The sequence below is a fragment of the Bos mutus genome, chromosome 22 (genome assembly GCF_027580195.1).
Source record: "Bos mutus isolate GX-2022 chromosome 22, NWIPB_WYAK_1.1, whole genome shotgun sequence".
NCBI lineage: Eukaryota > Metazoa > Chordata > Mammalia > Artiodactyla > Bovidae > Bos > Bos mutus.
The window spans coordinates 54,199,309-54,213,139 of NC_091638.1; the positions used below are offsets into that span (position 1 = coordinate 54,199,309).

At 42.8% G+C, this 13,831-nt stretch overlaps 1 non-coding gene across 1 annotated transcript; it reads left to right on the forward strand.

Moving 5' to 3' along the window:
• On the forward strand, window positions 1–854 carry LOC102270104 (cAMP-regulated phosphoprotein 19). The gene has a single exon (XR_001351462.2). It is a non-coding gene; the product is annotated as a cAMP-regulated phosphoprotein 19 (transcript).
• Window positions 855–13,831: the final 12,977 nt, after the last annotated feature.

Consider the following 13,831-nt stretch of genomic DNA (forward strand, 5'->3'; position numbering starts at 1 on the left):
GCGGAGTAAGAGGGAGAAGTATGTCTGCGGAAGTCCCCGAGGCAGCCTCCGCGGAGGAGCAGAAGGAAATGGAAGATAAAGTGACTAATCCAGAGAAAGCTAAGGAAGCAAAATTAAAAGCAAGGTATCCTCATCTGGGACAAAAGCCTGGAGGTTCCGATTTTTTAAGGAAACGATTGCAGAAAGGGCAAAAGTATTTTGATTCTTGGGATTACAACATGGCTAAAGCAAAAATGAAGAACAAGCAACTTCCTACTGCAACCCTGGATAAGACAGAGGTCACTGGTGACCACATTCCCACTCCACAGGACCTTCCTCAATGGAAACCATCTCTTGTTGCTAGCAAACTGGCTGGCTGATTAAAAAGAGCTGAACTGCATGAATCTTCTAATTCCCATTATTTCTCAATATGTTACTCCTCTGCTTTTTATTTCCTTTTACTCCCTATGTCATTTGAGAGTGATGGCTTTGCAGGTAGCGGTAGTGTGTGCTGCTATTTTAAGGGAATATACATGTGTAGAATTTTTGATTAGTTTAACAGTGCACTGATGAAAAGAACATGTTAGAGCAACATAAAGTAATCTACTTGAAAATAATTGTATATATTACCTAACTCCTAGTGTAGGGCTGGATCCAACAAGTAACTAACAAGTTTTGCAGTTTTAATGTTGGCTTTCTTTAATTCATCTTAATTATAGCTTTGTATGTTACTCTTATTTAATATAACCTCTACTGTTGGTTTCTTCTGGATTTTCCTTTTGGGTTTTGTAAACAGAAGTTTAAGACCACAAGTTAGAAGAGAGGTCACATATTTCAAACACAAATAAATGGGGCTCCAAAAGATTTGTATCCTGTGCTTGAACGTGAATGGCCTTAAATCTGTTTCAGCTTTAACAATAGAATTTTACTTGGGCAATATTTGCCCATTCTGGAGTAACTTACATGACTCTATTGCTTAACAGCTGCTGTTGAAGCTAGTATTCTTATTCAGTTCTATAGTGTTCAGAATACCTTTTGTCATTGAAGATGTGAATGAAGTGTGCATGTGCATCGACTGTTGAATTCACTTTTGTGCCATTTTTGTAAATACAATAGTTTTGCACAACCTCAAAAAAATTTTTTGAAATTGTGATTGTAATAGCTGCTATTGTTGTTATTATGAACATATTAGTTGACTGATGTAGAAAATATGGAGGGAAGTAAATCAAAACCACCCATATTTTACCCAGCTAAGGACAATCATTTGGAGAAGGCAATGGCACCCCACTCCAGTACTCTTGCCTAGAAAATCCCATGGATGGAGGAGCCTGGTAGGCTGCAGTCCATGGGGTCGCTACGAGTCAGATGTGACTAGCGGCTTCACTTTCAATTTTCACTTTCACACAGTGGAGAAGGAAATGGCAACCCACTCCAGTGTTCTTGCCTGGAGAATCCCAGGGACGGCAGAGCCTGGTGGGCTGTCGTCTATGGGGTCACACAGAGTCGGACACGACTGAAGCAACTTAGCAAGGACAATCATTATCAGTAACATATTGGTATATTCCTTTCCTGTATTTATTTTTCTTTATGTAACCTTATGGGTTTTTTTGGTTTGTTTCAGTGCATGTGTGAATTAACATAATTCTGATGATACTCTAAATAAATTGGAGATGACAGTTTTCCTTGAGCATTACAACTAAGCATTTTCCAGTTTATTGCTCACTCTTCATAAGTTATCAAGTTTAAGAAATGCATCATTTCCCACAAGGTAGATGGATCCTCATTTACTTGCCCATTATCCTATTTGGGGACACTTTAACTGGTATCAAATTTTTGCTTTTAAAAACATTTTTCTTGAATAAATTTGCAAATTATGATCTAAAAAGCAATTTGTAAGTTAGGAAAATTGAAAATTATGGATACTCATGATAGAAGACTTGACTAATTGGTCTTAATTGTGGAACAGATTAATTTAAAAATGCTTTTCTAGACTCATGATTGGAATTTAAATAACCAAGGGTGTTTTGGAGTTTTCTTTCATTTTTAACTTAAAAAAAATTTTATTTTTATTTATTTGTCTGTGCTGGTTCTTAGTTGCAACACACAAGACCTTTAGTAGTGGCATGCATGACCTAGTTCCCCAACCAGGAATTGAACCCAGGCCCCATGCATTGGGAGTTTGGAGTCTTAGCCAGTGGACCTCCAGGGAAGTTCTTGTTTTGTTCCATCCATTGGAACCTCAGACACTTGGTTTTCCAATGGCTTTGCCTCTTGCTGTGTGACCCTGGGCAAGTTACACAGCCCCTTGGGACTGGATAAAATGAGCAAGCTAGATGATATTGGCCCTGGTGCCCAGGGTGCAGCCTGGTTCCTTGTCCTGAGCCTACACCTTTGTAAATGGTGCCTTCATTAAGGCTCGTCAGTCACCAGGTTTCAGTTGTCACCTGCTTCCTTCCTCCCCGAGTCACAGGGCAACCTGGGGGCATGCACTGTACAGTCTGCAGGCTCCAGGGTGGCTGGCAGCAGTGCCTTAGAACTGAAGTGTGTTTGATTAACCATCAAAAATGACTGATGTTGCTTCCTATGTACAGACACTCTGAAATAATCAAAACTCTTGTTAGGATGAAGGGGAAAAAATCCTTAGGGGTAGAACAAGATGATAATATGTTATTATTTGTATAAAAATAAAATAGAGAGCCAGACACTCGTATGAAAAATATAGAAAGAGCTGGGGACACAGAGGGCAGCAAAGGGCCTCACAGTGACCAGTGGCAATCACAAAAAGTGTGGATGCTTGCTTACCAGATAATCACTTTATTTTACACACAGGTAAAAGTTTGCTCATTGAAGAGGCCACCTGGTGAATGACACAGACACGGCTGGATGAAGTGGAAATAGTTTTCCCAAATGCTTCCTGGGCCCCTGGGCTAACCTGTATCTGAGACCTTACCTCCTTACCTCTTCACGCCTGACCCCTGCTCAGCCTCACCAACAGACCAGCAAGGACTGAACCATCAGAAACTACAGCTAAAAAGAGAGATGGACAGAGAGAAGTAGGGATACAGAGAGAAGGGAGTGAGAAAAAGAAAGAAAAGTGGCCATCGTCTGAACAACCAGAAAGAACTTGGCAAAGTTTTGATGATGTTCCATTTACAATGAGCCTTTGCATATGATATTCTTTAAAGCAGCCTGCCTTCCGGATATCTTTCTGTCTCTTAGCAACTCAGAATGGCAAGGCACTATGCCTGCATGGGATAACACCTGGGATCCCAGTTGGCCCAGGCTCCAGTGCCAGCCCCATCCCTCCAGCACAGCAACCGGTGGCCAGCCACCAGTCCCCAGGAGCACTGGGCATCTGAGCCCCTGAGAGAGCTCACTCCCTGAAATGAGCCACTTCAACAACCGGACAAGGCTTTGGAGTAAAGGTCTGGGATGGAAGATAAGAAGGAGCAGAGTCAACATTTCCAGATGTCTTTTTCCTATCTGTTGGGATTAATCTTCAGTGACAGAGCAATTAAACTGCACAGAACACGTGGGGAATGGATATGAAGCAGGTGTTCTGAATAATACGGGGAGGCAGAGGGGACTTCGGGGACTGCATGGAGTGCCCAGAGTCTCACCCGAGGCAGGGCGCAGAGGGCACCCTAGAAGACAACCAGTCTCCTGGAACTTGAACACCACTCACTGCTTTTGAATCTTCTGGCTGGTACTTTGTCAGCCTTCCCTTTTCAAGAGGCTGGTTGGAAGAGACTTGCTTTCTTGCTCTCTCTCCACTTTTCAGCTGGAGTCAGGAACTCTAAGCAGCAGGCCAAGGTTGGTTTGATCACAGAAAAGTTCTCTTCTGTCTTCCTCCCTACTGCCTCCTGCCACCATAAGGACCTGAGCTAGTCACCGTCTCCAAGTCTTTTTTTTTCATAATTTATTTATTTATTTTTGGCTGTGTTGGGTCCTAATCACGATGCAGTAGTTGTGGTGCACACGCTAAGTTGCCCCCAAGGCATGTGGGATCCTAGTTCCCCAACCAGAGATCAAACCCGTGTTCCCTGCGTTAGAAAGCAGATGCTTGGATCATCAGGGAAGTCCCTCCAAGTCTTTTTTACCCCTGAAAAATGACTCAGGAACCAGAGATTAAAATGTTGTCTTTGTAGTAACAACCGATGCTTTAGAGTACCTTGCCAAGTGCCAGGTCCCAGGTTCAGTGCTTTATGGGTAATACCCCATCTGATACTCACGACCCAATCAGTTCAGTCGCTCAGTCATGTCTGACTCTTTGTGAACCCATGAACCACAGCACTTCAGGCCTCCTTGTCCATCACCAACTCCTGGAGTCCGCCCAAACCCATGTCCATTGAGTCCATGACGCTATCCAACCATCTCATCCTCTGTCATCCCCTTCTTCTCCTGCCCTCAATCTTTCCCAGCATCAGGGTCTTTTCAAATGCGTCAGCTTTTCACATCAGGTGGCCAAAGCGCTGGAGTTTCAGCTTCAACATCAGTCCTTCCAATGAACACCCAGGACCAATCTCCTTTAGGATGGACTGGTTGGATCTCATGTAGTCCAAGAGAGTCTCAAGAGTCTTCTCCAACACCACAATTCAAAAGCATCAACTCTTCGGTGCTCAGCTTTCTTTATAGTCCAACTCTCACATCCATACATGGCTACTGGAAAAACCATAGCCTTGACTAGACGGACCTTTGTTGGCAAAGTAATGTCTCTGCTTTTGAATATGCTGTCTAGGTTGGTCATAACTTTCCTTCCAAGGAGTAAATGTCTTTTAATTTCATGGCTGCAATCATCATCTGCAGTGATTTTGGAGCCCAGAAAAATAAAGTCAGCCACTGTTTCCACTGTTTACCCATCTACTTGCCATGAAGTGATGGGACCAGATGCCATGATCTTCGTTTTCTGAATGTTGAGCTTTAAGCCAACTTTTTCACTCTCCTCTTTCACTTTCATCAAGAGGCTTTTGAGTTCCTCTTCACTTTCTGCCATAAGGGTGGTGGTCTTCTGCATATCTGAGGTTATTGAGATTTCTCCCGGCAATCTTGATTCCAGCTTGTGCTTCCTCCAGCCCAGCATTTCTCATGATGTACTCTGCATTTAAGTTAAATAAGCAGGGTGACAATATACAGCCTTGACGTACTCCTTTTCCTATTTGGAACCAGTCTGTTGTTCCATGTCCAGTTCTAACTGTTGCTTCCTGACCTGCATACAGGTTTCTCAAGAGGCAGGTCAGGTGGTCTGGTATTCCCATCTCTTTCAGAATTTTCCACAGTTTATTGTGATCCACACAGTCAAAGGCTTTGGCATTGTCAATAAAGCAGAAGTAGATGTTTTTCTGGAACTCTCTTGCTTTTTCTGTGATCCAGCGGATGTTGGCAATTTGATTTCTGGTTCCTCTGCCTTTTCTAAAACCAGCTTGAACATCTGGAAGTTCATGGTTCAGGTCTTGCTGAAGCCTGGCTTGGAGAATTTTGAGCATTACTTTACTAGCGTGTGAGATGAGTGCAATTGTGCAGTAGTTTGAGCATTCTTTGGCATTGCCTTTCTTTGAGATTGGAATGAAAACTGACTTTTTCCAGTCCTGTGGCCACTGCTGAGTTTTCCAAATTTGCTGACATATTAAGTGCAGCACTTTCACCGCATCATCTTTCAGGATTTGAAATAGCTCAACTGGAATTCCATCACCTCCACTAGCTTTGTACGACCGTATCAAGTAGACACAATTATGTATCCCTGGTGTATTGGTGCGGAAACAGGCACAGAGAGGTTGAATGACTTGCACAAAATCACACAGCAGGCTAGACTTCAAGACAGGCAGACTAGGAATGTGTTTCCTTAAGGACAGTAATGCATCTCATTAATGATAAAGTTGATCAAGAGGACACAGTCTAGATCTGTGGCCAAGAGACTCCTTAACGCCCCATTCTTAAATTAGACTGGCCTAGCCAGTCATGTCAGAGGGGGTGGGGAAGGGGCCCTTGGGCACACCTCACAGAGCGAGCAGAGGACACCTGCATCCCAAATGAAAGAATACCTGAAATCAAGGAGGCAGGTCATCCAAGTAGGAAGAGGTGAAATGTGAGGACCTGAGAGGCTGAGTTTCCTAATTCAGTTTCCACTTTCCACTGGTTCTGAAGAATAATCTACAGATGTGCCGTGTTACTATATTTCCTCAAATCTCAAATAGCATCAGTGTAGCTCACACCATTGCATGTACCTCTAAGAAAAAGAAACATACTCTTTTCTCATCATCTGTAAGATGCATCCCAATTTCAAAAACAGTAATATGTGAGAAAAGAAACAAATGTCTCTGAATCAATGAATTATGGTAAGAAGGTTTCAGGGTGAAATGGGGTTGGGAAAACTTTGAGTTAAACAGGCCTCTTTATGCCAGACCTTTTATTATGCTCATGTGAGCTCCGAGTCTCTAAGAAGGGGTAAGTAATGAGCATTTCCCATGGGTGTTGGTCCAAAGAACCTTTTCTCCCAGAGTGTGCCAGAAAAGGGGCCATCTGCAGAGCCAACTCAGGAAAATCTCTTTTAAGAAAAAGAGGAGTGTGTGGAGACTGAGCAAAAAACCAAGAGTATCTAAATCTGAAGAGAAAAAAGATCAAACATTGGAAGAAAGACCTCGAAAGAAGACTTTGGGAGGGAACTGAGGTGAGAGTAAGGGAAGGAAGAAAAGATGAGAAACACAGGAGGTTGGCTCTCAAAAAGAAATCCAAGCTCCACCCTAACTGAGAGGGACTATAACTCTCCATCCCCTAATGTGGGGCTGGGCCTGGGGACCCCCTCCCAGAGAGTCCTATATGGAAAAGTGGGGGCAGGGAGAGAAACCTGACGAGAACCACCCCAGCATGTGGCCAAGATTAATATCAACAGTGGTGAGTCATATTGGTATTTTCCACTCTTGAGATATGATGAAAATGTCATTTCCCTCTGTGATGTTTCTCCCCCAGACTCATAGTCCCAGTCTAACCACGAGAAAAACATCAGACAAATCCCAATAGAGGATCATCTTACTACACACTGACTGTTATTGCAGTTTAGTCGCTAAGTCGTGTCCAACCCTATGTGACTCCATGGATTGTAACTTGCCAGGCTCCTCTGTCCATGGGATTTCCCAGGCAAGAGTACTGGAGTGGGTTGCCATTTCCTTTTCCAGGGTATCTCCCTGACCCAAGGATCAAACGCATGTCTTCTGCACTGGCAGGCAGATTCTTTACCACTGAGCCACTAGGGAAGTCCATTTACCTGACTAGAATCCTCAAAATTGTCAATATCGAGATTTTCCTGGTGGTCTAGGGGCTAGGGCTTCATGCTTCCAATGCAGAGGGCACAAGTTCAATCCCTGGGCAGGGAACTAAGATTCTGCATGCTGAGCACAGCTCGGCAAGAAACAACAAAACTGTCAAAAATCATCAAAAACAAGGCAGGAAGAGCGATTGTATCAGCCAAGAGGAGCCCAAGAGATGTGATGGTGGTGGTGGTTTTAGTCGCTAAGTCGTGCCTGACTCTTGTGACCCCATGAATTGTAGCCTAAAAGGCTCCTATGTCCGTGGGATTTTCCAGGCAAGAATAGTGGAGTGGGTTGCCATTTCCTTCTCCAGAGACATGATAACTGACTGTAACATGGGATCCTATCTCCTTAGTAAAAACTAAGGATGTCTGAACATGGGCTTTAGTTAAAAATGATGTATTGGTGTTGCTTCATTATCTGTAATACATGTACCACACTAATAATGTAAGATGTCAATAGGGGAAACTCAGGGGGTGAGGGGATGCTTGGAAATTCACTGTACTATCTGCTCGATTTTCTGTGAATCAAAACTTGTAAAAAAAAATAAAGCCTATTAATAAAAGAAAAGAAAGAAGGAAAGAATCCAGTGAGACGATTACCTGCCATGTGGGTAAAAAAGAAAGGACAGTGCTGCTTGAATGAAACTGGAAATTGTTCACCCTGACGTAGACCTTTCGCGATTCAGGCAAATGTTCCGCTGAGCTGTCAGAACTCTATGGAGCAAAATGAACTAGAGGGTGGTCATGACATGACCATGTTTTCTGATCCCCAAATTCATTCAAGGGACCTGAAGACAAGAATCAGGACTCTTGTAGAAAATCTAGGATAGACAGTTGGGTGTATTTATTACTCAAGCGGAAAAGAAACAAATAGGCTACCAAGGTAGCAGTGAGAGATTTCAACTTGGCCAAGAACAGCTGCAAAACTCTGATGGAAATGGAGAAAAGCAAATTAGCACTTAAGAAAGGGAACTGGTGTGGGTTCTCAAATATTTATCCCAACTAGACCTTGATCCTGGTAAATGCACAATAAATATTTATTGATTACTGTTGACTTGATTCCTCCCACAAATATTTTTGAAATATTGCAAACACTGAGTGAAGGCCTGGGGAGGTCACCCAGATTAAAAACATGGGGGATCTTGCCAGCCTAGAATCCAGAAACTGTGTTTCATCAATTCCCAGACACATGTCTTAAAAACTTTCAGCATCTCTGTAATGTGGGCACTTCTCACAGTTGTTGCTCACAAGTGGCAGCGTGGTCACCATCCTGGACACAATCCCACCTGGCTATCGTGTTCATACTGCATCACCTTCCACTGAATTATACACATGGTTGGTTCTATCCATGCAAGGTCTATTTACCATTTAAAACATCATCAAAAAAGATGACAATCTGATTCAGTATGGAAACAAACAGTATGGGCACAGGAAGGCAGGGAAATGGGGCAGTGGGGCAGAAATATAACAGCAGAGTAGCAATTATCAGTCTTGAGAGGAATGACCACAATTCTGTATTTTCCTGCAAAGCTATAACAAAGTGCTTATAGTAGTTAAGAAAGGATGTAGAAGAAGCAGAATTCCATTAAGCTGTGTTGTCACTGAGAAGTGTCCAAAGGACAGCAGACCACACACCAAGCAACAACACAAGGGAGCTTAGAGGAAAATGAGTCCCAGGGAAGGATGAAGGCAGTGGGACACTGACCACAAAAGCTGGTGTGAGCGATGCCCTGGAGCAACGGCTGCCCAACATCCAGCCACCAGGCAACTTCTGCCTTTGGCTGAACTTCTAACAAGTGCAATTCACCTGAAAGTGAAAAAAAGTGAAAGCCACTCAGTTGTGTCCGACTCTTTGCAACCGAATGAATCGAAGCACGCCAAGCCTCCCTGTCCACTGTCACCAACTCCCTGTCACCAACTCCCGGAGTTCACTCAGACTCATGTCCATCGAGTCAGTGATGCCATCCAGCCATCTCATCCTCTGTTGTCCCCTTCTCCTCCTGCCCTAAATCCCTCCCAGCATCAGAGTTTTTTCCAATGAGTCAACTCTTCGCATGAGGTGGCCAAAGTACTGGAGTTTCAGCTTCAACATCAGTCCTTCCAATGAACACCCAGGACCAATCTCCTTTAGGATGGACTGGTTGGATCTCCCTGCTGTCCAAGGGACTCTCAAAAGTCTTCCCTAACACCACAGTTCAAAAGCATCAATTCTTCGGCACTCAGCTTTCTTCACAGTCCAACTCTCACATCCATACATGACCACAGGAAAAACCATAGCCTTGACTAGACGGACTTTTGTTGACAAAGTAATGTCTCTGCTTTTGAATATGCTATCTAGGTTGGTCATAACTTTCCTTCCAAGGAGTAAGCGTCTTTTAATTTCATGGCTGCAATAACCATATGCAGTGATTTTGGAGCCCAGAAAAATAAAGTCAGCCACTGTTTCCACTGTTTACCCATCTACTTGCCATGAAGTGATGGGACCAGATGCCATGATCTTCGTTTTCTGAATGTTGAGCTTTAAGCCAACTTTTTCACTCTCCTCTTTCACTTTCATCAAGAGGCTTTTGAGTTCCTCTTCACTTTCTGCCATAAGGGTGGTGTCATCTGCATATCTGAGGTTATTGAGATTTCTCCCAGCAATCTGGATTCCAGCTTGTGTTTCTTCCAGTCCAGTGTTTTTCATGATGTACTCTGCATATAAGTTAAATAAGCAGGGTGACAATATACAGCCTTGACGTACTCCTTTTCCTATTTGGAACCAGTCTGTTGTTCCATGTCCAGTTCTAACTGTTGCTTCCTGACCTGCATACAGGTTTCTCAAGAGGCAGGTCAGGTGGTCTGGTATTCCCATCTCTTTCAGAATTTTCCAGTTTATTGTGATCCACACAGTCGAAGGCTTTGGCATAGTCAATAAAGCAGATGTTTTTCTGGAACTCTCTTGCTTTTTCTGTGATCCAGCAGATGTTGGCAATTGATCTCTGGTTCCTCTGCCTTTTCTAAAACCAGCTTGAACATCTGGCAGTTTATGATTCAGGTCTTGCTGAAGCCTGGCTTGGAGAATTTTGAGCATTACTTTACTAGCGTGTGAGATGAGTGCAATTGTGCAGTAGTTTGAGCATTCTTTGGCATTGCCTTTCTTTGGGATTGGAATGAAAACTGACTTTTTCCAGTCCTGTGGCCACTGCTGAGTTTTCCAAATTTGTTGGCATATTGAGTGCAGCACTTTCACAGCATCATCTTCCAGGATTTAAAATAGCTCAACTGGAATTCCATCACCTCCACTAGCTTTGTTCGTAGTGATGCTTTCTAAGGTCCACTTGACTTCACATTCCAGGATGTCTGGCTCTAGGTGAGTGATCACATCATCGTGATTATTTTGGTCATGATCTTTTTTGTACAGTTCTTTTGTGTATTCTGGCTACCTCTTCTTAATATCTTCTGCTTCTGTTACGTCCATACCATTTCTGTCCTTTATCGAGCCCATCTTTGCATGAAATGTAGGCTTGGTATCTCTAATTTTCTTGAAGAGATCTCTAGTCTTTCTCATTCTGTTGTTTTCCTCTATTTCTTTGCATTTATCACTGAGGAAGGCTTTCTTATCTCTCCTCGCTCTTCTTTGGAACTCTGCATTCAGATGCTTATATCTTTCCTTTTCTCCTATGCTTTTCACTTCTCTTCTTTTCACAGCTATTTGTAAAGCCTCCTCAGACAGCCATTTTATTTTTGCATTTCTTTTCTTAGTTGTACATAAACAATAATGTTTCTTACCATGGGTACTATCTTTGATTTGCTAAGATCTGCTGTGTGTAATGAAGGAGGAAAAGGAACTCTCTTCATGTAGGAAAGATTACATTCATGATAAGCTTAGTTTTGAGGACTCTAAAGGCATTAGATGGAGAAGGAAATGGCAACCTACTCCAGTATTCTTGCCTGGAGAATCCCAGGGATGGAGGAGCCTGTTGGGTGCCATCTATGGGGTCGCACAGAGTCAGACACAACTGACGCAACTTAGCAGCAAAGGCATTAGAATTGAGGTAACATACTGGGCATTAGTAGCTGCTAACATGACAAAAAGGAGACAGTCATTGCCTCCTGACTGAAGCCCACAGCCCCATCCCTATGGTGGCCCTGCTGAAAAAAATCAAGCATGAGGCAGATCAGACCTTGAGATCCAGCTTATAGGAACCACACAGGGCAAAGGAAACAGGACAAACAGCCCAGTTTTTTCAATAAATACATTTTGAGAAAAAATAAGAGATAAGGGAATCTTGATTCAAATGAGTTTAGAAGACATACCATGGGCTTAATGTTGGTTCACTTGCAAGAAATAGAGCAAGAAAAGGGGAAGATAGTAACTTCATGGTGGAGAAGCCAAGAGACACTACTTACCCGAGATAGGAAGGTGAGCATCACCAGGGATGTCCTGTGGCTGTTACCCACCCCTGATGAGGTGTGATGGGGCACTCTGCCTCTGTGCTGTCATTACCAAACCCACATCCCCAGTCTGATCATGACACAAACCTCAGACAAACCCAGACTAGGGGACCTGCTACAGGATACCCGGCCAGTACTCCTCAAGACTGTCCAGGTCATGAAAAAGGAAAAACTGTCACAGAGCAGAGGAGCCTAAGAAAACATGATGACTAAACATATACCATGTGGTATCCAAGATGGAATGTGGTAACAGAAAAAGGGTATTAGTGAGAAAACTGGTGAAATCCCAGTAAAGTTGAGAGTTTAGTTACTAGTAAAGTATCAGTGTTCATTTCTTAGTTTTGACCAATGTCTCATGTAATGAAAAATGTTAATGTTAGAGCTACTTAGGTGCGGAGTACATGGGATGTCTCTGTACTGACTTTGCAACTTTTCTGTAAATATAAAATTATTCCAAAATAAAGTTTATTTTATTTTAAACAAAAGGCACACTGATCAACTGCAATACATGAACCTACATGAACCATGTTTTGATTTTGAATCAAACTAAAACAGTAAAAATGATTTTGATGAGACGATTGTAAATTTGAACACTGACTAGATTTTTGATGCTATTGAGGCACCATCATCCATTTAGTTGGAGGTGTGATGACGGCATTGTTGTTGTCTTTGTTGTTGTTGTTGTTCAGGCACTCAGTCAAGTCCCGACCCTTTTCGACCCCCTGGACTATAGCCCAGCAGTTCCTCTGTCCATGGGACTTCCCAGGCAAGAATACTGGAGTGGGTTGCCTTTTCCTTCTCTAGGGGGATCGTCCTGACCCAGGGATCTAACCCGAATTTCCTGCATTAGCAGGTACATTATTTACAGCTGAGCCACCAGGGAGGTGCTGATGTTACCTTGAAAGTGAAAATGAAAGTTGCTCAGTCATGTCCAACTCTATGAGATTGTGTGGACTATACAGTCCATGGAATTCTCCAGGCCAGAATACTGGAGTGGGTAGCCTTTCCCTTCTCCAGGGGATCTTCCCAACCCAGAGATCGAACCCAGGTCTCCCACATTGGAGGCAGATTCTTTACCAGCTGAGCCACCAGGGAATCCCCTTACAATCCAGAAATTTTGCTCTGGCTATGTAAACAAAAGGACCGAAAACAGATCCAAATAGATACTTGTACCCCCATGTTCATAGCAGCATTATTCACTGTAACTAAAAGGCAGAAACAATACAAATGTCCACTGATGAACGAAGAGATAAATAAAATGTGGTGTATCTACACAGTGGAATATTAGTCAACTATAAAAAGGAAGGAAATTCTGACACACGCTACAACATAGATTGACTTTGGAGACATTAAGCTAAGTGAAATGAGCCAGATACAAAAAGACAAATGCTGTATGATCCCATTTATATGAGGTACCTAAAATAATAAAGTCACAGAGACAGAAAGTAGAATAATTGTTGCTCAGGGGCTGTGGGGAGGGAGACTAGGAAGCTGTTTAGTGAGTACAGTAAGTACGTTACACATGAACCTTCAAGTTGCAAGCTTCAAAGACACGATCGTGCCTTCACATGTCCAATCGCATAAGCAAGTTCAGGTGTCTGGCGTACACTGTCATGTGTCATGGTTGTGCTTTTGTGTTCTTTACTGTACAGAACTATATAGAGTACAGTAGGGTAATATTTTTATTTCAAGCCCAGGATGTCTGGAAGCAAGCATAAAAGCAGTGGTGTTGTAGCAGGTACTGACATGAAGAGAAAAAAAGAGCTTTTAATACTATCCAGACATCACTGGATTGTTTTTTCAAGAAGGTAGATAGAGTTGAATCCAGCAAGGAACCAGAACCTGTGACATCAACGTCAGGCATGAGTGAAACTGCAGCTTGCCTTTTGTCTCCTATTGCTGATGATCCTTCAGCTCTACCATCTCTCACCTTCTCTCCCTCCTCCAATCAGTAACTCTTCTTGCATGTTCAATTCCAGCCCCTGTATGCCAGTTCTTGTACTTTTCAAGGTAATGTACTGTAGGATTTTAAATGTTTTATTTTTTGTGTGTTTGCTTTCTATGTATTATTTGTGTAAAAAGTATTATAAATCTATTATGGTACAGTACTAC